At 39.6% G+C, this 27436-nt stretch overlaps 1 long non-coding RNA gene across 4 annotated transcripts in view; it reads left to right on the forward strand.

Moving 5' to 3' along the window:
• LOC102164066 overlaps positions 1570 to 27436 on the forward strand; it is a 42764-nt gene continuing 16897 nt past the window's right edge. For 2 of the 4 annotated variants that reach the window (XR_002338591.1, XR_002338588.1), the window contains exons 1-2: positions 1570 to 2403; positions 21947 to 22052. This is a non-coding gene — a long non-coding RNA (uncharacterized LOC102164066). The remainder of the gene's footprint in view (positions 2404 to 21946; positions 22053 to 27436) is intronic. The other 2 variants (XR_002338590.1, XR_002338589.1) reach the window with 2 other exon arrangements.

The following is a 27436-nucleotide window of genomic DNA, read 5'->3' on the forward strand; positions in this document are numbered from 1 at the left end:
TGAATTTTCAGCCACTCCCTTAGGCCATCTACAGTCCCAACTAAGATGACTGAATTTCAGAATCATTTTTCTTGTGGTTTGTTCAAATACTAAGTTCCTGAGGTTCTAAGTTTAAAAGAGAGAGAGAGCAAGAGTAAAATGGTGAGAAGTACGAAAAAAAAAAAATCCCATTATTGAGATAAGAATCCAGAATTTGCCATGTTAGAAGGATTAGTTTAGTGGTTAGATCCTATTGAGAGCATGAGGATTTGACAGCAATGAAAAGTTCAAGAGGAGTCCTGTTTTATTAATAAAGTTTATGCCAAAGGGCATAGAGTCACAAAATAGCTGGGTTTAAACCCTGGCTTGCCATGCACTTATCATATACAAACTTGGCTAAGTCACTGAACCTCGATAAGCCTGCCTCTGAATTGGCTGAAAGTGGGAAATTCAAGTTCCACTCTCAAAGGATATTGGGGAAATTAAAGCAGACAATACATGCAGAATTTTGAGCCTAGAACCTGGCATAGAAAAAAAATCTCCAAATTTGTTAGCAAGTGTCATTACATTGATTTTGAATAACATTTATATTTCTCTTAATGTATAAATAATACATGCACATGTTTGAAAAAATTTTGATCTTAACACCCAGAAATTACATCTTTTAAAAATTTGGTGGTTGGAATTCTCTTGTGCCACAGTGCGTTAAGGATCCAGCATCGTCACTGAAACAGCTTGGGTCACTTCTGTGGTGGGGGTTCAACCCCCAGTGCAGGTTGATCCCTGGTCCAGGAACTTCCATATACCACAGATGAGGCCAAACCCAAAATTTGGTGTATATTGTTTTAGACAATATATTAAAAACCATATCCTTTTTCTTAAGTATCTACAAATGTAGATACTCTAACATTTGTAATGGTAATTTTAATGGTAAAAAAACATATAATGTAATTCTTTGCTGAGGAGAATAATTGGTTTTCTGATGCTTCCTAGTATAAAAAGAAAACTTTTTAAAGTGATGTTTAGCTGTGGAGTATTTGTGTTAAGAATTGGAAGTCTGGAGTTCCCATTGTGGCTCAGAGGTAATGTGGTTATGAACCCGACTAGTATCCCTGAGGACGTGGTTCCAACCCTGGCCTTGCTCAGTGGCTTAAGGATCTGGCATTGCCCCAAGCTGTGGTATAGGTCACAGATGTTGCTGTGGCTGTGGTGTAGGCCAGCAGCTGCAGCTCCAATTCAACCCCTAGCCTGGGAACTTCCATATGCCTCGGATGTAGCCCTAAAAAACAAACAAACAAACAAACAAACAAAAAGAATTGGAAGGGGGTGTCAGTCAAGGCCAAATCTCATACAAATCTAACAATAATCTAGAAGGAACTTCTAGCCTTATGATTCTTCCTACTAGTTTCCTGTCTCCACAGGTCCATCAGCCTTTACTATCATCATTGTCTCATTCCAATTTGTCTTATCAGACAGCTACAAGAGGACTGTCCGGCTGGCATTTCTAAAGGGACACAAACCACTCAATCCTTGTCATAATGCACACACACACATCCATTTTCTGCCAGAGAACAGTTATAAATTGTCTCCACCTATGTGCCAGGGGGGAAAAAAAATACTTCCAGGCCCTTCCCATTGCAGTGGGTCCTCCATTATGGATGAATTTGTTAGTAGCATGATTTGAGCAGAGCTCTGAGTCTTCCAGGCAGGAAAATAGCAATTTTCCTCTTGGAGCAATTTATATTCATTTAAATATGCTTGTGTAGGAGAGCAAATCTTGCCACCCCAGAATGTCTCTGGCATGTGAATGATTTCAAGCTGAAAACATCAAGGCCCCAAAGACTCAGGAAGAAATTCTGACCTTCCCTTGACTAAAAAAATTTTTTTTAGATAAAGGGCCTGTACCCAGAATAGAGCTATCAGCAGAGATGATCTGCAAAGAATATGGGCCATGTCTGTGAGGGAAACTCAGCAGGGCCTAGAGGTCAGGGTCCACTCCGTGTCCCTTTGCACTGCAGAGCCCAGCAAACATTTGTTTATCAAACATTTGCTTTTCCATCTCAGGGTGAACTGCCCTCATCCCCTTCGAAGTTCCAAACCGCCATCTCCAACATCCCCTTTTGTCTTTAGCTTGAAGATGTTGTTTAAGGTGAGAGTTTCAGCCACTTGGCTCAGTTCCTCAGTTTTTCTGGGTCTCTTTCCTATATATGTGTCGTTAAAAGTTTATTTGATTTTCTCCTGTTAACCTGTCTCCTGTCATTTTAATTCTTAGACCAGCCAAAAGAACTTAGAGGGTAGAGGGAAATTTCTTCCTGCCAACAGTGGGTGACAAAAATGGGACGTAACTTTGCTGGCTGGACACTCCTTGACCCAAAGATGCTGCAGTTAAGAGATCCTGGGACACCTGATAAAAGCAGGCAGAAGGTGAGAATTCTTACTTCTTCAGTCAGTGTCCTGGATCTCTGCCTGCAGGGTCTGTTGGATACAAGTGTGATAAGGGGGGCTTGTTTGTTTTTTTGTTTTGTTTTGTTTTGTTTCTTTTTCTAAAATTAGATTAGAAAAAAAGCAAAAAAGCAAAAAAAAAAAAAAAAAAGAAAGAAAGAAAGAAAAAGACGTTCCCGTTGTGGATCAGTGGGTTAAGAACCCAACATAGTGTCTGTGAGCATTTGGGTTGGATCCCTGGCCTTGCTCATTGGGTTAAGCCCTTGCTCATTGGGTGTTGCCGTGAGCTGCAGGGTGGGTAGCAGATGCGGCTGGGATCTGGTGTTGCTGTAGCTATGGTGTAGGCTGGCAGCTGCAGCTCCGATTCAACCCCTGGCCCAGGAACTTCTATATGCCGAGAGTACAGCCCTAAAAATAAATAAATAAATGAAAATTAAATTAAATTAAATTAGCAGGAGAAAGTATTCATAGGTCTAGCTCCTCAGACTCAGCAACTCTGGGTTTGAAATTTGATTAAGCGCTCTTAATTTGTTGGTTCTTTTCCTCTCTAGAGATGGCTGGCTTTTCTGTCTCTTGTCTTTTGTGTCATTTGGGAAGAAATCGATTGGTCTGATTAGATTTTCCTTTTGTCTTGTTCTATCTTGAGTGCTTGGCTTGTTAACCAGTGAGAATATTCTCTCAGGCCTTTGCCACCTAGAAGGTGTGCATCTGGGATTCTAAGCATCTCTTTGTCCAGCTGTGCCAGCTCTGAGGAGTCTCAGTCCATAAGGGGCCTCTGTCCTCTCAAACTTCTGTAGACTCTTTTTGGGACTGAGGCTTTGGACTATGAGGACTCCATCATGTGTGTCTCACCAGGAATGCCTCTTGCATCCAATGTACTAAGCCTGGAAAGTTACCTCTGGGTTGTCAATGTAAAAAATATGTACAGCCTAAAAGTTGAGAGTTATGTTTTATTTGGTGGACAAAATTGAGGACTTAAGCCCAGGAGGCAGCATCTCAAGTAACCCTGAGAAAACTGCTCCAAGGGGGGCGAGGAGGGAGCTAAGATACATAGGAGTTTTTGCAACAGAGGGCACATATTAGAAACAAAAAATTACAGGGTTTTTTTTTTTTTTTCTTTTTACCCCCGCACCTGCAGCATATGGACGTTCCCAGGCTGGGGGTCCAATTGGAGCTACAGCTATAGGCCTACGACACAGCCACAACCACGCAGAATCCAAGCCGCATCTGCTACCTACACTGCAGCTTGTGGCAACACCAGACCCTTAATCCACTGAGCAAGGCCAGGGACTGAGGGAGGCCAGGGATTGAATTCACAGCCTCAAAGACAATACGTTGGCTTCTTAATGTGCTGAGCCACAATGGGAACTCCTTGAAGATTATGTTAATAAAAGAAAGCTATATATATCTCAAGAAATTTAGCTCTTTTCTATATATGAGAAGATACAAGGGTCTGTGCTCACTGAAATCATTCCACTGATCTGCACCTCAACTATCTGGGGCCAGCATCCTGCATTTTCAAATCCTGAGTTCCCTCAGGGTGCAACTTGGGGAGTGGCTGCAGTCTGATGGCTACTTGATGGCAGGTATTCTTCCTTTCCTTCCCGAGTTACCTCGAGGCTTGGCTCTCCACCAGAGTTGGCTGCAATCACTACTCTGACATCCTTTGTTTACTGATATGGTAGGCAGTATTTTCTTACCTTTTTTTTTTTTGTTTGTTTCATTTTTAGGGCCATACCGGCAGCATATGGAAGTTCCCTAGCTAGAGGTGAATTGAAACTGTAGCTGCCAGCCTATACCACAGCCACAGCAGTGTGGGATCCGAGCCTCATCTGTGACCTACACCACAGCTTGGGGCAATGCTGGATCCTTAACCCACTGAGCAAGGCCAGGGATCAAACACACATCCTCATGGATACTAGTTGGGTTCTTAATCCACTGAGCCACTCCTAGCAGGCAGTATTTTATTTCTCAGGCTTTTTCCATAAATAGGCTTATTGGTTTGAGTCGCTATTAGGACCCTACTCTCAATGGCCAGAGGACAGAATCTTTAAATTGGAAAAACTCCTAAACTGATACATTTTTAGAGAGCTCTCACCATAAACCGTTGTTTATTGGTACCTATGGAAAGGCTAAATCAAAAGGTGGGTACAAAGAAATATAATGGTTAATCTTAAGGACTTGCACAGTTTTGTTTTTTCTAAAAAAAAAAAAAAAAAAACAACCGTCTGGGAGTTCCCATTGTGTTTCAGCGGGGTAAGGACTTAATGTTCTATGAAGAGGCAGAATCGATCCCGGCCCTGCTCAGTGGGTTAAGGATCTTTTATTGCTGCAAACGCTGGTGTAGGTTGCAGATGCAGCTCAGATCCAGTGTTGCAGCTCCGACTGACCCCAGGTGTGGGAATTTGCGTATGCTGCAGGTGAGCCTATAAGAAGAAAAAAAAAATCAATTTGGGAAGCCTTATAGAATTTGTGGTCTCAGCTTCCCCTCAGTGGGTCTTATGAATGCTAATAAAAACATTATATTAATTAACAAGGCAATGGGAAGAAGCTGAGGGGGAAGTCAAGAGACTCTTCCTAGCAAGGAGGATATTTTAAAAATTTATTAAGAAACAAAATAAGTAAAGCAAATATTAAAAGTGATGGAATAAAGAGAAATCAGAAGAGTTAAGGACTTATCCCAGCAGGATGGAAATCTTTATAGATGGTTATTAATTAATGGGATAAATACAAGAGATTGATGGGGTTAAAACAAAGGTTTTAATACAGCACTGTCTGATATTGGGTGGGCCAAAGGGACCTGCTATTGCCCCCCCCCCATCATTAAAGGGGCCCAAACAAATAAGCTCTATTTACACAGGTTTGGAGAAATTTTAAAAGCATGAAGGCAAAAACGACACTGAGAAACCTGACCAACAAGTGCTTGGGACAATAGTTAGGCCAATAAATCAAGTTAAAAATTGACAAAAGAGCCCAGGTTCCTCGGCTCTCCCCTCACTGGGGACCCTAAGCCTTTTATACAGGAATGCATGAAATGGTGAGGAATAAAAAAGTGTCTGGGACTCCTTGTAAGGCTGCCACTTACTGATGGGGTCCTAGTGAAGGCTAAAGGTAAAGGTATGAGTTGATGGAATTGAGATGAAATTTATTTAAAAAATTGGTGTATTTGAACAGGCTTTACGTAGATGGTTACATTTCTTCTGTGTAATTGTATTGTGAAGATTGGCACTTGCATCTCAGCAGAAATACTTTCCCAGCCGAGTGCTATAAGACAGAGCATGCAAAGCCAGCCTTCAGGCAATGTTAATTGAATGTGCTAAAGGAAGCCAGTTGAGTGGCTTGAACCCACACCTTGTAAGGTAAAAAATGCGGGCTGATATTCAGGGGTTAATGGGAACAATAGTGGAGGCTTTTGGCCCCTAGGGTGAATTGGTTTGCGGTTGACCTGTAGGCTCAGTAAGAGGGTCTTTGTTGAAAGTCTTATGCAAATGTTTTGAAGGCGGGGTCTTTGTTGAAAGTCTTATGCAAATGTTTTGAAGGCATGATACCCTGAACCCTGAAGTTCTATAACATAAAACTCTATTTCCATTCTAGTTGAAAATCTCCTTGCTGATATAAAGCAGTAAATTACAGAAAATGTAGTAGGATGAGCAGATCAGCTTTTAGGTATAACTGAGACAGAAGCCCAAGTCTTTTGGGAATGGAAAGCAGCTGTCTTTGTTTTGCAAATCTCTACAAAATCAGAAGTGTGAACACAGCCCATGACTAAGACCCTTGAGCCCAGAGTGACTCAATCAGGTAGAACCTGAAGCCAAAGAAAAGAGAGAGAGAGCTTTTTAAAAGCACAAACTGCTGAAAAGATGCCCTCACCCAAAATCTAATTCACACCTTTCTTAAAGATTTGTCAAGGACAAATACAAATCTTAAGTCTTGCCCACAAATAGTAAAAAACCTTGGCCATCTGAGGTGATAAACCTGTTATTTATAAATTAGTTTTATATTGTTATACTTGATTCGTGACTGTCGTTTTAAAATGAAAGCTATGAAATCTCTGGTTGTAAAGGTATGTACATTACAGAAAAGGTATTTTTCTACTCCTGGAAAATATTACCAAAATTAATTTGTAAAAGAGCTCTATTTTATTGGCTTAAATGTATACATCTATAAATTAAATAATTCTAAATATAATAGAAACAAATCCAAATGTTTTCCAAGTTCCTGTGATCTAGGATTGATCTCTAAATAAAATCAGTTTTTAAAGTTACTGTTTTAATTAATAAAGGCCTGTCTTTAGAGTTGTCAACATTAAGTATAGTACTTTTATTGTACTTAGGTTTAGTAGAAGATCATGTTATCTCTTACAAAATTTACCAGCAAGAAAAATAGCTGGAAATGATGGTTGATATGTCTAATGACTCATGAGGTTTTCGTGAGTAATCTAAACATAATTGTTGGAAATAAGTGATTTAGTTAGATCTAAATGGGCTAAGAGTTTATAAGTAAACTCTTTAAGAATAATTATGTTTTATGGTATGTCTACTGAAAAGTAGCTTCTCCAAATCTTTTTGGTAACTTAAAACTTTAGAATTTTGTCAAGTTAACCTAAATTGATGAGAATATATTTGAATGTCTAGATAATTTCCAAATATAAAATACTGAAACATTAATTGTTAAACAAGTCTGAGTTTACCTACTTGAGTTTCTTATTACAGAAAAACTAAAGATGCTTAGGTCTAATTAGAAACATGTCATATACTACATTGAAAAAAATTATTATGCTATTTGAGTATGTCTCTAGAAGTTACGAAATGTGTTCATAAGTTTGTCAATCCAGAAATGTTGTTATAACAAACAGTTGATAATTGCTTGCTTACTTTTCACTAGAAATTAAAGTTTCTAAAGGTTAAAAATTTTAATTACTATGTGTATTAAAACTAATAAGGAAAAAAAAAATCTCTTTTTACAAGGGGGGGAAAAGGTATAAGGAATGGAAAGGCATTTTGTTAAGGAAAAAGTAATTTTGTCCTAAAGAGAGATGAATCAATTTTAATGTTAAAAGTAGGCTGGTGCAAAACTAGAATATGGTTTTCATTTTCTGTTAAGGGATAAAGTTGTCTTGGAATATTGATCTGTTTTGATAACATTATAAAAAGTAATCTGTTGTAACTTTCTGTATTTGCCTCTGAAATCTTCTATTGTCACTTTAGTTAAGCTAGTATTCTTTCACAATGACCTATAATCCTATTTTTGATATCTTTTGATGCCTTTGACAAATTTCCTAAATCAAATTTTAAATGAAGTCCTTTTGACCTCTAGTTAACTTTGCGATGTTTCAGAGGGCCCCTGAAATGTCTCAAAGAGAGATATTAAATAATTAGTTTTATTTGGTGTCTTAAATTACATGGGAAACATTGTCAAATAAGTGACAACAAACTTTAGTTCTATCAGATGAGTAAATGTTGAGATAAATGTTCTAGAAATTATGGGAAATTCCCTAAATTTAGATATATCCTACTATAATGTTATCAGTAATCATTCTAGTTATTATTTTAACATTTTGTATGTCACAGAGATAACTAAATTTCTTTGTCAGTTGCATTATAATCAGATCTTGAACCATGCCATTTTAAGTCTTGTCATTTATAGACAGTTACTGCTTTACTCTGATGCTTTTGAAAAAAATGCTTCATCTTTAAGAAGAGTCATAGAAAGAAACTTTATTGTCTAAAATACTACTGGCTTTTTAATCTTCGTTTTCCAGAATTTTTTTTTTTTTTTTTTTTTAGGGCCACCCCTGCAACATATAGAAGTTCCCAGGCTAAGGGTCAAATTGGAGCTGCAGCTGGGGCCTATGCAACAGCCACAGCAACACTAGACCCAAGCCACATCTGTGACCTGTGTGGCAGCTTGTGGCAATGCCAGATCCTTAACCCACTGAGCAAGGCCAGGGATCAAACCTGCATCCTCATGGACACTATGCCGGGTTCTTAACCCAATGAGCCACAATAAGAAATCCTGCTTTCCAGATTTAAGGAAACTTTTCCTCTTATAGTATGACTTAATAGCACTTTGGTAAATTATATCTTTGTAAGAAGAACTGAAAAATTTTTTCTCTCTCCCTAACTGATCCCTCCAGAATATAGAAACCCTAGTAAAAATTCTTATTTTCATGGCAGCTACTTTACATGTCCCATCAGGCATGATCACAATTTATAACTGTCATTGTGGGGTAGGACCATGGGATGAATAAAACCCATCTTTTATTTTTTAGGGCCACACTCTCAGCATATGCAAGTTCCCAGGCTAGGGGTCAAATTGGAGCTAGCTGCAGCTCTGCTGGCTTGCACCACAGCCACAGCAATGAAGGATCTGAGCTGTGTCTGTGACCTACACCACAGCTCATGGCAACATGGAAACCCAACCCACTGAGCAAGGCCAGGGATCAATCCACAATGGAGTTCCCATAGTGGCTCAGTAGTTAACTAACTCGACTAGTATCCAGGAAGACTCAGGTTCGGTCCCTGGCTTTGCTCAGTAGGTTAAGGTTCTGGCATTGCCAGGAGCTGTGGTGTGGGTCGCAGATGTGGCTCGGATCCCTCGTTATTGTGGCTGTGGCTAAGGCTGGCAGCTATGGCTCCAATTCGACCCTTACCCTAGGAACTTACATATGCTGCGGGTGCATCTCTAAAAAGCAAAAAAATAAATAAAATAAAAATTAAAAAAATAAAAGGGAGACAAATATTCCCCAAACTTGAGAAACATATTTCCGTAAGAGAACACTCATGAAGTATTAAAAGGCTTCTTGGCAGACATCCTCAGTTTCCTTAGAATGTTTGCAAATTATGTTTACATATTTTAATGAATTTTGTTGTGGTATTTCCCATTCAGCTATTTCTGAATAAGAGCTGGTGGGATTGAGGGGTAGCTGGGATGACAGACCTCATCAATAGTCTGGAGATACTTCAGCTGTAAAAGACTGTTCAATATTTTGTTGAAACAAGGGGTCCATAACTGATCAATGTGACATGAGGAGACTAATTTACAGCTCCTGTGAAGATGCAGTGTTGCTTCAAACAATCTGGAGGGGGTGTTGGGGAGAGAGTGGGGGGAGGGGTACAATGGTTCCTTGCCCTCAGAGGACTTTGTCTGCTTATTATTTCAATCATCCTCAACGGCATTAAAAAAATTTTTTTAACCTTGGAACTAAGTTTGGAACTGACATCATTTCAAATCATGTTTCTCTTTTCAAAAAAAAATTACTTAATATTCTAAAATCAAATCTGCCGTACCAAACTCTCAAGGCTTCTTTGCAGACTCCTTGTTAGAATAACCCTTTGTAAATGCTCCCTATATACAAATGTCAGTTGTTATCACCATCTCAAAGCCAGACCTTTGGTCATGATATTTAGCAATGAGGAAAATACCACAATCACAAAGGAATTTGGATTTTCCATTCTGTCCTGCTTCAGAATTCTGTAGATTTCCATAGACTCTGCTAATATGATAGCTCTCTTTGAAAGAATGTGGTTATAGAAATTTGGGTTGTGTGGTTCTGTTATTCTTTCCACATTATTTTGAACACATTCTGACGACTGCTTGACACTTTCGGGGCTATTCCAGGCTTTTAATAGAAATATGTCAAAAGAGCAAATCCAGGCTACAGCTGTAGCTGGGGTCATCTTCCCAGGCCCCCACCCCTGAAGGCTCACAGCTGGTGGTGAGCTGGAAAACCTGCAAGGTGAAAATTACCACTCTGGGAACCTCTGGAGGAATGGGGGTGATTCTAGAGCTGCCTTCAAGATTGGTGCTGGGGTTCTTAGTTTGCCTAGAATTCACAAAATCTAGAAGTGTAGCTGTCACTTCCAAGAACAAGCAATTACCTTTTATCTCCTCCACCTTTCATCCAGGGCAGTCAGGGATTCTTAAATTGTGGCCTGTGAACCATGTGTAATAGGACTTCTAGTCCCTATACTAGACCTGCTAAATCAGAACATCTAGAGCATGTCTGGGAGGGAAAAACTTTCTTCCACCTGTCTAAGTTCTTCTGGCCGGTCTAAAAATTAAATTGACCTGAGACAGACCAACAGGAGAAAATCAAACAAGGTGTAACTGCATGTATTCATGGGAAAGACCCAGGAACACTAAGTATCTCATAAAGTAGCTAAAACATTCACCTTCAAAACCGTCTTTAGCTAAGGACAAAAGGAGAAGCTGGGGTAGAGGATAGGATGTTAAAGGGGAGGAAGGCCGTTCACATGGGGATGGAAAAGCAAAGGTTTAGTAAATAAATGATTGCTGGACCTGCAGAGACAATGTTTAGTAAATAAATGATTGCTGGACACAGAGTGGACTGTGATCTCTAGGCACTGTTTCCTTCCATACACCCAGCCTGTATTCTTACAGATATCTCTAGTCATAGCTCAGTTCTTTTTAACAAGGCTTTTATCTAAATTTTTTGAGCTTTTAGGCGGGGAGATCAAAGTTTCTTCCTGAGTCTTTTGGGCTTGCTTATTTTCATTACGCCAAAATCCACATACCAAAGAGATATTTCAAAGTGGCCAGTGTTACTCCCCTATAAACACAACCCAGGAACTATGTTTTTTACAATTCTTGGAGTGAGTCTTATGTGTTCTAAAATTTGAGAGCTGTGGTTTTAGAGGTTCTTACATCTGACTTCTAGGATGTATATGAACCAGACCTGACAATGTATCAGAATAAAGCTTTAGTAAGCTGGAAGATTCACTAGTGTTTCATATTTCATTCCTCACTGGGGCTAAACAGTAAGAGGTACTTCTCCAGGGAGGCAATTATGAGGCCATCAAGTCATGTAACACCTACATTTATTCTCCTTAATATATTTACTTTCCTGGTCTCACTTGGTTTTAAGTATTTTTGTCATTCAGATATAGATTTCTTAAAATGTTATTTAATAGTATATAACTAATTGCAAAATTAATTAGCACCTGCCACGAGCTAGGTCTTGTGCTTGCATCAATAATATAGAAATGAATAAATTACGATCCTTCCCATCAAAGCGTTCAGAGTCTTGACCTCCTCTAGCAATGGCCCACTGATTTTTCACTGTGTTCCTTAGAGATCTGTTCCTAAGAGATCCTCTACCCCAGAGGATATGTGTAGGTGGCAGATCAAGTAGGCTCCATATAACAACCTCCCATTCAACCATAACAGCTCCACATGTCTCTACACATTTGGTATTACATGTGCATGTGAATTTTCAGGTGAGTCAAGAAGGAAAGTTTGTAAAATATTACTCAGAATAGTACATGTCCAAATATTTATTACCAACAAAGTGTTTCTAACATTATATTCCACTCTCCCCTCCTTGTCCTTTTTAATGTTTCTGGTTGGTCAAAGGGAACACATCTGGATGTGTTACATGTCATAAAGTCTTTCCCCACCAGCTAAGATTTGATAAAGGTTTGCCCTCAAGGGAGCTAAGGCAGCTAGAAACACTAAATTTCAGAGGAACTATTGCTTTGTTATTTCACTCGGAAGAAGCAGTTTTTGGAAACTTGTCAAGCCCACAAGGAAATTTGGAACCACAGAGCTTAATTCTCCCATTCTGAAAGTTCTCTCTCATTCCAACCTGCTCCAACCTTGGTCTAGGCTGATCTCTTTTGCTAAACTCCCCATTGAGCTGTGGATCAGCCCTGCTTGCATCGAATCAAAAGATACTTCCATTTTCAAAAATAACATGTTTCATACACATCAAGATCCTACCTTCAAGTGTGTTCAATTATTTACTAGAACCCAGATGTTGAAAGAAAACCAAAAAAGCCTCTTTATGCATCATCACTTAACAATGTACATTAATGCACATGGTTGTATCAACATCCATATTTAGACACAAAAGACTCATGGCCCCCTGGAGGCCCTTTTTGAAGACCGAAGTCATAGAGGAGAATTTGAGGAGTGTAATCATAGATTTCTGACAGAATAAAGTTATTTCCAAGTCCTTGAGAATGGAGAGAGCATCCTAATCTGGCTGAGTGACAATCAGTCAGTTGGGCTATCCATACTCTACTTCCCTGTAACTCTATAGGCCAACAGGGACCACATGTTTACTTTGGGATATGAATACTGCTTGGCCTTGTGGTAATTCTTGTGGAAGCAATTCTTAATAGACAGCACATGGAGTTCTGTTCCTTAGTGTTTACGTTGGCACTTGTAGATGTGATAAAGGATTACATAAAGGGCTCTTGCTAGATGAGGCAATTTGCCAAAACAAGGATTTATTCCACTGGAATAATCCCTCAACTCTATCTAGTTTAAAATCTATAATTTGGGAAGGTTTTTTAATGTTCCCCACATTGTTGCAATAAATATTTGAGTTTAGGAACAGAGAAAAAGCAAAGGATTTAGGCCTCTGTAACCGTTACATGGCTTCTGTGATGGCTAAGGGCATTCTGGGAAGAAAGCTTGAATAGGATTCTGACTTTTATTTGTGAACTTGGACCTTTTGTTTGACATCTCTAGCCTCATAATTCTGGATTCTTCTTTTGTAAGGCAAAATTCTCTCTACAACTTCCCAAGGGTAAAGCATAGATCAGTTTCTGACTGTGAAAGCATTCTGTAAAGCTCTATATAAATGTAGGGGCAGTATAAGAATCTTTTTGTAACTAATACTGAGGTAATTAAATGAAATCACTAATCACTAATTAAAAGAAATCACCAGCTCAGATTGCAGACCCTCCCCAGATCCACTAATGGTTAATGTTTCTGCTGCCTCCAGCTTCCCCGAGTGTAAACATCATTGTTAAAACTTAGCTCATAGGAAAATATCTCTGGGGACCAGAGCACTTAAGAAATTGTCCTAGAGAAGAAGAAAACATGCCCGAATGAAAACTATCCATGTCCTCTAACTTATCCCTAAACTTAGATGTTCACTCATATATGGGTAAAGACGTATCTTACAGCCAAAGGAAGAGAGCAATTTTTTTGGAAAGTGAGACACAAAAGGGTTCATTTCATGAAAGACGGCCTCTCAAACTTTTAGTGGCTTAAGCACACACAAGTACATGAAGGAAATCTTCTAAGATGAACTCAAAGAAAATAGCTCACCCCACCTATATTTTGCATCACACTACCAAATCCAGCCAGGCAATTTCTTTCACAGTAGTTTTTTTGGAAGGTGGCAGGCCTGTGGGGGCACGTGGAAGGTAAATTCCCAAAGTGTACAGATGCAGGCCTATCAGTCACCATCACATTGAGAAACCACATCACACCACATGGTAAGAGGTGGTGCAATCAGGTCCCTTCACATCATTTACACAGATGCATAAATCAGGGAAAGCCCCTCCAAGGATTGCTGCAAGGAGGAATACAGGTGTGAGGATGTGATTATCTGCAAAATCTTCCCTCCTTTCTGAATAAAACACATTCTCTGCTCCAGGGCCTCCTCATATGTATCTGCAAGGTGCGTGGTGCATATCTCCCCGGGGGAGGGGGAGAGTGCACCATTCACATTGATATTTATGAAAAAGACACTCTCTGGGACTTGTTCAACATACAACCTGCATGGCTGTACATGGATGGCCTAGGAAAGCCCCTCTATCATATGAGGGAGGGAGGAGAGACGAGATGTGTGGAAGAAAGAGGTTTTACTTATAGATGGAATTTGCATCCCTGTTTTCACGTACACATTAGGCATGGTCATGGGCAAGTAATACAACCTTTCTGAGTCTCATCTCCTCTATAAGATCTGATAACATAAAGGATTCTCCAGTGTTGTTGGGTTTGATGAGACTATATAGATAAAAGTGTTTGATGTATGGAAGAGACCCAGTTACTAACAATTATTAGTATTGACTCAAACTGCTAAGCAGATACTGGAGGAAACAGACCTCTTTATTTACAAAGAATTGCCGCTTCTCGGCCTTTTGGCTAAGATCAAGTATAGTATTTATAAAGAGAGATAATTATACTAATAATAGCTCACACTTAAGTAGTGTTTTATGTATTACCATGTAAATTTTTTGGCAGGTACTATTAGTAAACCCATTTTACAGATTAGTTAAGTTACTTTCCAAAGTCACAAAATTAGTGAAAAAGCTAAACCTCAAATCCTTCTTTTCCTTAAAAGTCCAATGCCTTATCTGTGAGAAATTTAAGCTGGCAAAGTATGTGGGGGGGGGGGGTATTGTGGGAAGCCCTTGAAGGAAGCTCTGCTGGCAAAGTGGAGTTGGCTACTAAGCTTATTTGGCAATAGGCTCACGGACTCTATAAAGTCTATTTAAGATACCTCCATTCTTTTTGACCGGGCATCCTAAAACTGCTTTGGTACAACCCAGGGACAAGGAGAGAGATCAACTCTCAAGCCATGCAGAAAAACCAGGGGAAAGGAACAGAAATATGTGGAATTTAAAAGTTGTCTCCAACCTAAATTACTTCTATTTTGTCAGGAAATGTGTTTTGTTTTCTCATCTGATAATAGGTGTGCATGATATGCCAAGATTTGAACAAGTTCAACAACTACTGCACAAGGCAAAAATGTCAAGGGAGCTTATAATCCAATCGTATTCCCTAACTTGACCTTGCCCAAAGTTCAAATCCCTACTTCATACCTCAGATAGCATAGCAGTTAAAACTGAGGACTCTGGGATCTAACTAGTTGGGTTTTTGCCCTACTGTGTAAAACTTTGTGCAAGCCCCTTCACCACTGTGTGTCTGTCAGTTTTCTTCTCCTCTCTAAAACTCAGATACTGATTATTGAATACACTTTTAATAATAGAGTTAATGTATAGAAAGCAGGTACAAGAATGCTTGTCATATAGTAGGTACTCAATAAATTAGGCATACATAATAATCATAAAAGTTTCTATACCTCATATAACAGAGTTCAAAGAACATGAAGCAGGAGTTCCCATGTGACTCAGCAGGTTAAGGACTGCAGTAGCTTGGGTCTAATTCTAGCCTGGGAAATTTCACATCCTGTGGGTGGGTCTATCCCTAGCCTGGGAAATTTCTCATGCTGTGGGTGTGGCCAAAAAAAACAAAGTACACAAAGCAAAGACTGATAAAACTAAAATAAGAAATAGACTCATTCACAATTATAAGCAGAGATTTTAAAAACTTACTTTTAATAATGGATAGAACAAGTAGAAAGAGAATATATATATAGGAGACTTGGATAACACTTTAATCAACTTGATGTAATTGACAATTACAGAACACTCAACCTGGTAGGACACATACTCTTTTCAAGTACTGTTATGGACTGAACACATATACCATTTGTTGAAGCTGTACCTATAGTCACCCTCTATAGACATTTGTTGAAGCTCTAAGCCCCCAGTGTGATCGTATTTGGAGATGGGGCTTTAGGAAGGTAATTAAGTTTAAATGAGTCATGAGGCTGGGACTCCCATGATGAAATTAATGTTCTTACAAGAAGAGGAATAGAGACCAGAGCTTATTCCCCATCACCTGAGGACATATGAAGGTGACCATCTGCAAGCCAGAAAGAGAACCTTCCCTAGGAACTGATTTGCCAGATATCTTGGACTTCCCAGCCTCCAGAACTGTGAGAAATAAATGTATTATTTAAGCCACCTGCCCCAGTCTATAGTAGTACTGTATTACAGTAGCCCAAGCTGACTCACATGAGTCCGAGTGAAACATTTGCCAAGATAGACCAGGTTTTGAGCCACAAAACAAGCCTCCATGATTTTAAAACCACTCAAAACATACAAAGTGGATGTCATCAATGAAAATGGAGGGTAGAGGACCCCCCAAATTATCCCTCTTTAAAGGTATCAGAAACATTTTTAGAACACTTGAAACTAACCAAAAGCTTGTAGGAATGAAGAAAATGCTTAATCAAGGAAAAAATGGCTGAATCTTAACTTACCTTGGTCCCATCTCCCACCCCCTAGCTGGGCAATGGCCTTGAAGAACCAGCCCACATCCCCAGTACAGGTACAGGTACAGGTACTGGGAGGAGACGAATGGACTTCATTCTCAAAGAATTGTGCTTATTTATTTTGACCAGTCTTGTGTCTCCTTGGAGGATAGGCTCAAAATACATGCCTTTATCTATCCTAACTTGGAACTTACCCTGTGATGAGCCAATGCCAGGGTAGGAGTAGGGAGGAGAAGGGATTTGTCAAAAACAGTGACAGTAAATGTATCAGTCACTGCTGCTTAGGGAAATGGACAACTGTTTGGCAAGCAATCAACTAGCCAAAAGCCTAGAAGAAAAGAAGATGCTTTGGTGGAAAAAGGCTTTTAAAAGTTTCAAAACGTTCCTGGAAATTTATTTATTATTTATTTATTTATTTATTTATTTTTTGTCTTTTTGCTATTTCTTGGGCCGCTCCCACGGCATATGGAGGTTCCCAGGCTAGGGGTCAAATCGGAGCTGCAGCCACCAGCCTACGCCAGAGCCACAGCAATGCTTGATCCGAGCCGCATCTGCAACCTACATCACAGCTCAGGGCAACGCCAGATTGTCAACCCACTGAGCAAGGGCAGGGACCAAACCCACAACCTCATGGTTCCTAGTCAGAATTGTTAACCACTGCACCATGACGGGAACTCCAAAACGTTCCTGGAAATTTAAAAGCCATATGTAAACCCAGGGCTGTGTGTGTACTCAAGAAAGACCTGAAAAGACCCTAAACTTTCACTTCAAACTGACCTTCAGGATCTATGCAAGTAGGACATGGAAGTCTAAGGCAGAATTGTAAACTTCTAGGCTGAACATTGAAATTGTGACCAAACACATATACAGAGCCCATGCGCAATGACTGGGGCTTTTTTTGGGGGAGGGGGGTTCCAGGCATATCAGTTTATAGAAAAGTCACTGAACAAACATACTGAACAGCCACAACAAGCAAGAACAACAAAGCCTGGGAAGGAGCATAAGCCTGATTTATAGAGTTGCCACATTATTTTATTTAAAATGTCTGCTTTTCTACAAAAAATTACAATCCATGCAAAGAAACAAGAAAGTATGACCCATTTACAGCAGAGGAAACCAATGAAAAGACACTGTTCCTAGTGAAGCACATTGGTGGACTTAGTAGACAAAAGACCTTAAATCAACTGTTCTAAGTTTTGTCAAAGGGTTAAAGAGAACCATGAACCAAAAATTAAGGGAAACGGTGAGAACACTGTCTCACTAAACTCAAAATATCAACGAAGAGACAGAAATTTTAAAATGGAACCAAATAGAAATTTTGGGGTTAAAGAGTTCAAAGATTAAAATAAATTTAGAAGAGGGGATCAATAGAAGATTTAAGTAAGAAGAAAGACAACCCACAGAATGGAGGGAAGTATTTGTATATCATGTATCTGATAAGGGTCTAGTATCCAGAATAAAGAACCCTTACAACTCAATAACAAAAGACCAAAAATAAAAATTTTAAAAAGGGCAAGGGATTTTAATAGACATTTCTTCAAGGAAGATGTACAAATGGCAAGTAAGCACAGGAGCAGATGCTCAACATCATTAGTCACTGGGGAAATACAAATCAAAACTATAATGAGATAGCACTTCACACCCACTAGAACTAGCCATATGTAGTATGAACCCTGACAGCGGGATTTTCCCTTTTTGTGATGTAAGTTCCTGACTTAAATTTGAATTGCTGAGGCATCCACTTCAAAGTTGGCTATTTTGAATAAGGACATTGCTAGTCACATGATCAGATAAAGATAGAGCCAGGCTGCCTCCCTCCACCCTCCACTGAACTTTCTTTGTTTTAGAGATCTTGGCTGATTTAAATAACTGACCATTTGGGCCACTTGTCCTCATTTCCTCCCCAACCCCCCCCCCACCATTATGTTTAGAATTCATCAATAAAGAGTGAACAAACAAAGCCCTAGGCTCTCACCCTTGACCCCAGTAAAAGCCAAACCCCAGGCCTGTGGGCTCACTCTCTCTCTCTCTTATTCTCTGTCCCCGACCTCACTGTGTGGTTCCAGGTTTTGCTGCATACTTTCCAGGTTCTGTAAGTGATAATAGTTTTTCAAAGTTTCCTGATCACTATTTCTGAAAGGCAACTTGAAATCATAGTAAAAACGAGAAGGGCCAGTTCAGTATCAACATTGGTTATTGATAGGCTGAGACCAGCACAAAACACCATAATTTTTTAAAGTGAAAATAACAGGTACTAGGTGGATATAAAGAAACTGGAATTCTCATGCATTTCTGGTGGGAATATAAAGTATTACATTCATTCGGAAAAAAGCTTGGCCATTGCTCAATAGTTAAACACAGAGTTACTGTTTGGCCCAGCAATTCCACTCCTAGTTACACCCAAGAAAAGTGAAAACATGTTTCCACAAAATATTGTACATAAATGTTTATAGCAGTGCTATTCATAACAGCCAAAAGGTAGAAACAATCTAAAAGGCTATCAATGATGACTTGACAACAAAATGTGGTATATCCATGCAATGGATATACTATTTGACAAAAACAAAAAACAAAAAAAAACCGATAGGTACTGATCAATACTACAACATGGCTGAGCCTAGAACACGTCATTTTAATTGAAAGAAGTCAGAGGGATAAGGTCAGATATTATATGATCCTGTTTATATGAAACAGCAGAATAAGCAAATCTATTGAGATATAAAGTAGATTAGTGTTTCCCAGGGGCTGAAAGAAAGGGAAATGAGGAGTGACTACTGATGGGTATGACTTTCTTTATGGGTGATGAAAATTCTCCAGAATTTGATAGTGATCATTGTTGCACAACTTTGTGACTACCTTAAAATCTACTGAACTGTACGCTTTAAAATAGTTTAAATGGCGAATTTCACATTAAGTTTTATCTCACTTTAAAAAAATGCAAAGTACATTCTCTAACCAAGATGGAATTAAATCTGAAATTAATAACAAAGAGATACACGAAAAATTGTCAAACATTAAAAATTAAATAAGAGGAGTTCCTGTTGTGGCGCAATGGTTAACGAATCTGACTAGGAACCATGGGGTTGCAGATTCAATCCCTGGCCTTGCTCAGTGGGTTGAAGATCTGGCGTTGCCATGAGCTGTGGTGTAGGTTGCTGACGCAGCTCGGATCCTGAGTTGCTGTGGCTGTGGTGTAGGCTGGCAGCTACAGCTCCGATTAGACCCCTGGCTGGGAACCTCCATATGCCGTGGAAGCGGCCCTAGAAAAGGCAGGAAGACCAAAAAAAAAAACAAACAAACAAAAAAAAAAATTAAATAAGACAATTAGACATAGCCATAGGTCAAGAAATAAATAAAAAATGGAGTTATATTTTTTTCTGAATTGTATTAAAGTGAAAACATAACAGAAGTCATGGGATACAGCCAAAGCAGTGCTTATGGGAAAATTATACTAACATAGCTATATTAGAAAAAAAATGTATCAAATAAATGACATCAGTTCCCTCCTTAAGAAACTAGAAAAAGAAGAACAAAATTGACCTAATGTAAGCAGAATAAAGTAAACGATAAGGATGGGAATAGAATAAATTAAGTAGGAACAGAAAAATAACACAAAAATAAATGAAAGCAAAAGCAATTTCTTTGAGAAGACCAATAAAACAGATAAACCTCTAGCTAGACTGATGAGAAAAAAAAGACACAAATTATCAAAATATCAAATATGGGAAAGGTGACATAAATATATATCCTACAGATGTTAGAAGGTTAATAAGTAAATATCATAAAAGGTTTTATGCCAATAAATTTGACAAATTGGAAGAAATGGAGAAGTTTCTTGAAAAACATATACTTCCTGACCTCACTTATGAAGAAATAGATTACCTAAATATCCCTGTATCTGTTAAAGATGTTGAATTGGGTGGGGGCAGGGGAAGGAGAGAAGGGGGACTCTTCCCACAAGAACATTCCAGGTCTTCATGGCTTCATTTTGCCAATATTTAAGGAAAATATAGTACAGTTTGACATAAACTCTTCTGTAGCATCAAAGAGTAAAGAATACTTTACAACTCATTCCATGAGGCCAGCATTATACTGATACATTACCAGGAAAAAAAAGTTATAAGAAATATAGGGCTTAATCTCTAAAATATGTAAACAACTTTTACCACTCAACAGCAAAAAAGCCAACAACCCAATTGAAAAATGGGCAAAAGACCTGAAGAGACATTTCTCCAAAGAAGATATGCAGATGGCCAACAAGCACATGAAAAAATGCTCAACATCACTGATTATTAGAGAAATGAAAATCAAAACTACTGTGAGGTGCCACCTCACACCAGTCAGAATGGCCATCATTAATAAGTCCACAAATAACAAATGCTAGAGAGGGTGTGGAGAAAAGGGAGCCCTTCTGCACTGTTGGTGGGAATGTAAATTGGTACAACCATTATGGAAAACAGTATGGAGGTACCTTAGAAAACCATACGTTAGAACTCCATTTGACCCAGCAATCCCACTCTTGGGCATATATCTGAAGAAAACTTTCCTTGAAAAAGACACATGCACCCATATGTTCATTGCAGCACTATTTACAATAGCCAAGAAAACAGCCTAAATGTCCATCAACAGATGATTGGATTAAGAAGATGTGGTATATATACACAATGGAATACTACTCAGCCTTAAAAAAGAACAAAATAATGCCATTTGCAGCAACAAGGATGGAACTAGAGACTCTCATACTAAGTGAAGTAAGTCAGAAAGAGAAAGACAAATACCATATAATATCACTTATATCTGGAATCTAATATATGGCACAAATGAACCTTTCCACAGAAAAGAAAATCATGGACATGGAGAACAGACTTGTGGTTGCCAAGGGGGAGGGGGAGGGAGTGGGATGGATTGGGAGTCTGGGGTTAACTTACGCAAACTATTGCCTTTGGAATAGATAAGCAATGAGATCCTGCTCTATAGCACTGGGAACTATGTCTAGTCCCAGTGATTATAATCAAGCATGATAATGTGAGAAAAAAGAACATATACATGTATGTATGACTGGGTCCCCTTGCTGTATAGTAGAAAATTGACAGAACACTATAAACCAGCTATAATGGAAAAAATAAAAATCATTATAAAAAAAGAAGTATAGAACAATACTCCTCATAACCATACATGAAAAATTCTTAACAAAATTTTAGCCAGTCTAATATATGAATATAATAAAAGGATAATATATCATGACCAGGTGGGATTTATACCAAGAATGCAAGCTTGGCTGAACATCTGAAACTCAATCTAATTCACCGTATTAATAGACTAAAAAGAAAAATGATATAAAAAAGAAAACTAGGAAAAAAGATAATTCTTTAATCTGATAAAATCATGTATCAAAAATTTAGAGATAATATCATACTTAATGATGAAAGAATGAATGCTTTTCCTTTAATATCATAAGTAAGTCAAAGATGTCCTCTATTCTTATTTCTATTCAATAATTTTTTGGAGCTTCTAGCCTTCTAGCCAGTGCAGTAAGGAATAAAAGGCATCATATCCCTATTTGTATTCATATCTTCTTTGCATATTTCCACTCCATTTTGGATCCCAGCCAGTCAGAGTTTGACTACTGTCTTTATTCTGCAGCCTGGGATCTGGAATACAGTGGAAGCTCTCAAATGCAGCATCCTGCAGACAGACTGCAGTAACAAGAGACACACAGCCCCCATTCCATAGCAACTGCTGGGACGAGGTGAGTTATCATCTTAGAAGACGGTCTTCAGCTAAAGGTAAAACTTGACTTGACAGCTGGCTAATGAGTTTGAATTGGGAAAACCAGAGCTCAGAGGAAAGGGATAGAACTTGCAAGGGCCAGTAGCAAGGGAGGATTTACAGCCAGGTGAAGTGGTGGCAGCTACTTCAGGACATGATATACCGAATGGACACATTGGAAAGGACATGAACAATGTAATAAGACCAGCCTGTGTCCCTGCTCTAGCTCTCACCATAAAACTGTTTAATTTGGAGCAATTTACTTAACCTTTCAGGCTTGTCTGTGAAATAGGTACAAGCACATACTGTATTTCACCTGGCTGGCTCTCTCTGGTTATTCAATATCACTTAAATTTCACTTCCTCAAAGAGGACTTCTTTTACCTTCTCTCTAGAGGAACCCTCCCCCAAATCCCCAGGTCCTCTCAATTACATCAACTTGAAGTTAATTTGTTCATTCATTGGTTTACTTCTTTGTTTAGGGTGGTGTTTCAAGATCAGTTAATAAAGTCATTACTTAAGCAAGCAGATTGTTAGCTCAGACAAAAAAGTTATTTTAAGGATGCAAAAGGACAGAAAGAAATTATATGTGCAAAATGCCTGAGATATAGTAAGCAACTGTTCTCTAAGAGCTATTATCATTGTTATCGTTATCATCATCATTATTTGTTATCACACCGTAAGTGTTAATAAAAGTGTTGATTAACTTGACGAGCTGGGCATGAGGCCAGGGAGGCACACAGAGCAGTCCTGAGTGGGTTGATGTGCTGGACTGTGTTTTGGTGACATGGTCAAAAGAAGCCCCCAGTTGAAGCAGACTGCTGAAGAAAGTCAAACCAGGGTCAGTCCCTGGACCACCAGACTACAGTTCCTAGCTGTCTGCACAGCTCTCTGGCTGCTCAGCGACCAGGACTCACTTGTGGGTCCAACCTCTGCAGTCTGTTACCAGTTCCCTCTTCTTTGCCCTCCAGATGGGGTCATCAGCCCATCTCATCAGAATAGTGTATGTCATACTTCCGCTACACACAGAGCTTTTCTTTGCCAGTCTTTCTCATCTATGATCCTCTTCTCCCTTTCATCAATGAACACTAGCTATGTTGGTTCTCCCATCTAGTCTTTAAACATCCCACGGAGCAAGCTCAGTAATGGGTAATAGAGGAAAAGGAAAAAGCTACCACTGGAAATGTCCCCTTGCATGAATTCACAGTCTAGCCTCCCTTGATGACAATCTAATCCCTGCTTCACTGCCCCATGGCATATGGAGTTCCCCAGCTAGGATCAGATCCAAGCCACAGTTGTAGACTTAGGAGGATTGAACCAGTACCACGGCAGTGGCAATGCCAAATTATTAACCACTAGGCTGCCAGGAAACTCCTTGATCCCCTTGCCTAATACCCTAAGTTCTTGGGAAATAATATTTATGTTCCTATGTGGATCAGATTCCAACTCAGGTCTATAAAGCTGTGGCCACAGTAGAGGAATTAGATAGTTTAATATGGCTGTTCCTAAATGTGTTTGTATGTGTGGTGTGTGTGTGTGTGTGTGAGACAGAGAGAGAGAGTATGGAAAGTCCTCAGAGAAAATGGTCTGAATTTTTCAGGCTTTCACACAGGTCTTTTTCCACCTAAGCTGTCGCTGATGTGTCAGGAATACAGAAAAAGCAAAGGATGGACCTTAGACTGTGTGTGCGTGTGTGTGTGTGTGTGTGTGCACGTACACGTGCTTATGATGTTATCATTATATCCCCTGCCGTATTTTTTCATGTTAAATTCTCTTCAAAGCTCAAATTAAAAACATGAAATCCTGGATTAACTTATCATCACCACTATCATCATCATCTAATATAAGTGACACACAGTAAACTACATATATTTAAAGCATGTAATTCAAAAAAATTTGACATATGTATACACCTATGGGACCAGTCCTATGATCAAAGGTATTGAACACAGTCATTCCTAAAAGTTTCCTCACACCTCTTAGCGATCCATCATTGTAGCCACTCTCTCCCCCCCAAACAACTACTGGTCTACTTTCTATCATCATGAATTCATCTGCATTTTCTAAATTTTATATATGTGGAACAATTAATACATACTTTTTTGGTCTGGCTTCCTTTACTCAACATAATTATTTTGAGATTCATCTTTTTCTTGGCCCTGCCCACAGCATGTGGAAGTTCCCTGGCCAGGCATCGAACCCCCCCACCACAGCAGCCACCTGAGTCACTGAAGGGACAACACTGGATCCTTAACCCCACTGAGCCACACAGCAACTTCCTAAGATTCATCTTCATTGTTGTAGCATCAATAGTTCATTTCTGCTTATTGCCAAGGTGTATTCCATTATATAGATTCCATCAAGGTGCTTACTTAAACATTTTCTTTGAAAAGATTTGCAGAATTCACCAGAATCAAAGTTCACACCAGCTACCCATAAAGGTATGAAAAATAGATCTCAGCAAAATTTGAAATAATCACTTTACTCATTTTTCTTCAAATCACCAGAGCTTTTTATGCTGTGTTTATGCAAATGATTAACAAAGAAAATGGATTGTAACAATTTCTAAGCAGTGTCCCATAACTGCATTTCTGCTGCTCAGTGAGACAGCCACCAGTAGGTCTGAGGACCCAGAGGGAGCAAGGGAAGCCTTAGGGAAAAGCAGGAAGAGCACAGGTCTTTGAGTTCTAACCCAGCTGTGTGACCCGGAGAAAGTCATTTCCTGTCTCTGAGACTCAGTTTCCTTATTCATTAAATAGGAAAATTGGACAGTGGTGTCTCAGCCTTAGGATTCACAGAATCTCAAAGTTTGACCATGTTATCACGTGAGCTGTCTTCCCTCGGCAATGCTGAATCTCAGGCAGATCAAATCCACTGCCAAGCCTAGGCCACTCTTCCTCTTCACCTCCTAACAGGGAATTCACGCTGCCTAGTGGAGGCAGACTTCTTTCCAATTACCGTGCAACTCCCAGAGGTTTCCTCTTTCAAGAGCCTTTTGCTGACAAATTCAACCTATCCAGCAGGCTGCAGTTCCTGGCTTGGAGCCTGTCGTTGGCACAGAAAGAAGAGCCCTCTCCTGGCACATCTCAGATTGATGCTACTTCTGACTCTGGCACAAAGGCTACCACTCCAACTATTTCTGCAAAGCGCACAGCCCTGGAGCCAGCTTCCTCTACTTCTGGTCCTTCTGAGGGGCCCCTCTCTATTCTCCTGAGATTCAGCAGGGCAGCAAGAGCCAGGGTGTGCAGAGAGGAGGACAAGGAAAGGAAGGCATGGAGCCCAAGAGGCAGGCTGGATGGAGGAAGCCCTGAAGGAGTGTGCTCACAGCAGAAATGGAGAGAGACAGAAGCCATAGCACCTTCATGCTTCGTAGATGCCTAAGGACCACCTCATCCCACTCAGCATATTAGAGCATTTGCCCATCCGCTCAGCAACTTGCTGCTCTATCTCACTGAAGCTTCTCAGCAGCCTGAGAAAGTAGGCAAGACCAGTTATTATGGCCCCAACCTCCACCCATTTTACAGAGAGAGAAACCAATGTTCAGAGTGATGCAGTGACTTCTCCCAGAACAGAAAATCAGGCAGCTCGACCCCTGCCTCTTCAGCCTTCGAGCCCTGGAGCCTATACTCCAGAGACATTTATTGAGCATTTTTCAAGGGTAAGATACCTTTTTTCTGGCCGCGCCCGCAGCATGGGGAAGTTCCTGGGCCAGAGATGGAACCTAAGCCACAGCTGTAAACAGAGCTACTGCAGTGACAACACTGGATTTTTAACATGCTGAGCCATGACAGAACTACTCAAGTGCAAGATCCTTGAGGGAATCAAAGATTTCTAAGATATGATCCCTTCTTTTGGATAACTTTTTACCAGGTGGAGAAAGCAATTGCTTCAGTAGAAGGCAGAGGGTAAAGTCACTGCAGGAGGCACCCAAAGAAGTGCTGTAGGTATGAGAAGGGGAAGCAAGGAAAATCTTGCTTCTCCTTTGACCCTGGGTTCAAAGACAAATAAGTCCCAACACCAAACAAACCTTCCATGGAAGAGAGATAACTGGAATTTCTCTTCTTGTTTTGATTAGTGATCACAAGGAATAGAAAAAAGAAATAAGCAAAAGATATTTCAAGGGAGGAAATGCTTTGGGGCCTTTGTCCAAAAAATATCTCTTCACACTAACTTTCTTTTATTAATGCATTCATTTAATGCAAACCATTTAATGCATCTCAGTTGAAAGGGAGAAAGAAAAAAGACACCGGATGACTGACTTTGGGTTTGGTGTCCAAAAAAGGTTAACTTTCATTAAATCTGCAGTGGGAATAAGTTCATTGAATGAGGATGGATATTACTTTTTACCTTACCCTGTTCTCTGTGTTTGACATTTTTCCATGAGGATGTGTTACTCTTATGACAAAAGAGAAATTCATGTTTTCCTCTCCACCTCTTTCAGCTTGTTTTGCAGTAGGCTTATTATCTCTCACCTGCAGTCATAACCCTTTCATAACAACTTGTAACAAAAGAGCTGCTGTTTTACAGAGCTTTTGCTATATGTAGGGTAGAGGCTAAATTCTCTAAATATCTTCCTCGTTCCTCAGGACGATGCTCAAAGTGGGTATTAGTGCCCTCTTTTTATAGATGAGGAAACTGAGCCTTAGAGAGATTAAGTAATTTGCTCAAACAGTGGAGCCTGGCTTAGAATCCAGGCAGAACTTGCAATGGTCCTAACTGGAAGAACCTCGACCATTCTCTGCTGCCAGTTATCTTCTTACACCAGATGTGATGACATCACTCCTTTGCTTAAAATCTGTGAGTTCTTACCCCCACCCTTCCACTGCCTAAAGAACACAACTTAAGCTTCTTAGAACATCATTCCCAAGACCAGTTCTCAATGCATTCATCCATGTGCTCATTGTAAGTCAACAAATAACAGCAAGCCCTAACATTTGTTTCAAAGCAATTTTTCATGCAGTCTCCCCATATCCCTGTGACAAAGGCAGAAGAGCAAACACTTCTAAGCAGCTTCAATAGCTTGTAGAGTGTCAGGACAATATGCCTTGACATTCCTTCCTTGTCCAGCCGGTTCTCGAAACTTCCCACCATGTTTTTGGCATATCCTGTTATTCTATCCCTTTCTGATTTGCAGTGCTGTTTCTTCTAGGCCTGCCCTGCACCCTGCCCAGTGAATGCTTACAAATCCTTTGTAATTTCTAGTTTTCAAATGACCTGCCTTTTAGGGGCTCCCTTAACAACCTGTTGACATGCCCCATTTCTGTACTAACTGCACTAGATTAGATGCATTTGCTTGCCTGATCCGCTTTCCCAGTAGACTGTGACCTTCTCTACAACAGAGGGTTGTGAACATGGCCTTAGGAAG

Source organism: Sus scrofa, chromosome 14 (assembly GCF_000003025.6).
Source record: "Sus scrofa isolate TJ Tabasco breed Duroc chromosome 14, Sscrofa11.1, whole genome shotgun sequence".
In the NCBI taxonomy this organism is placed as follows: domain Eukaryota; kingdom Metazoa; phylum Chordata; class Mammalia; order Artiodactyla; family Suidae; genus Sus; species Sus scrofa.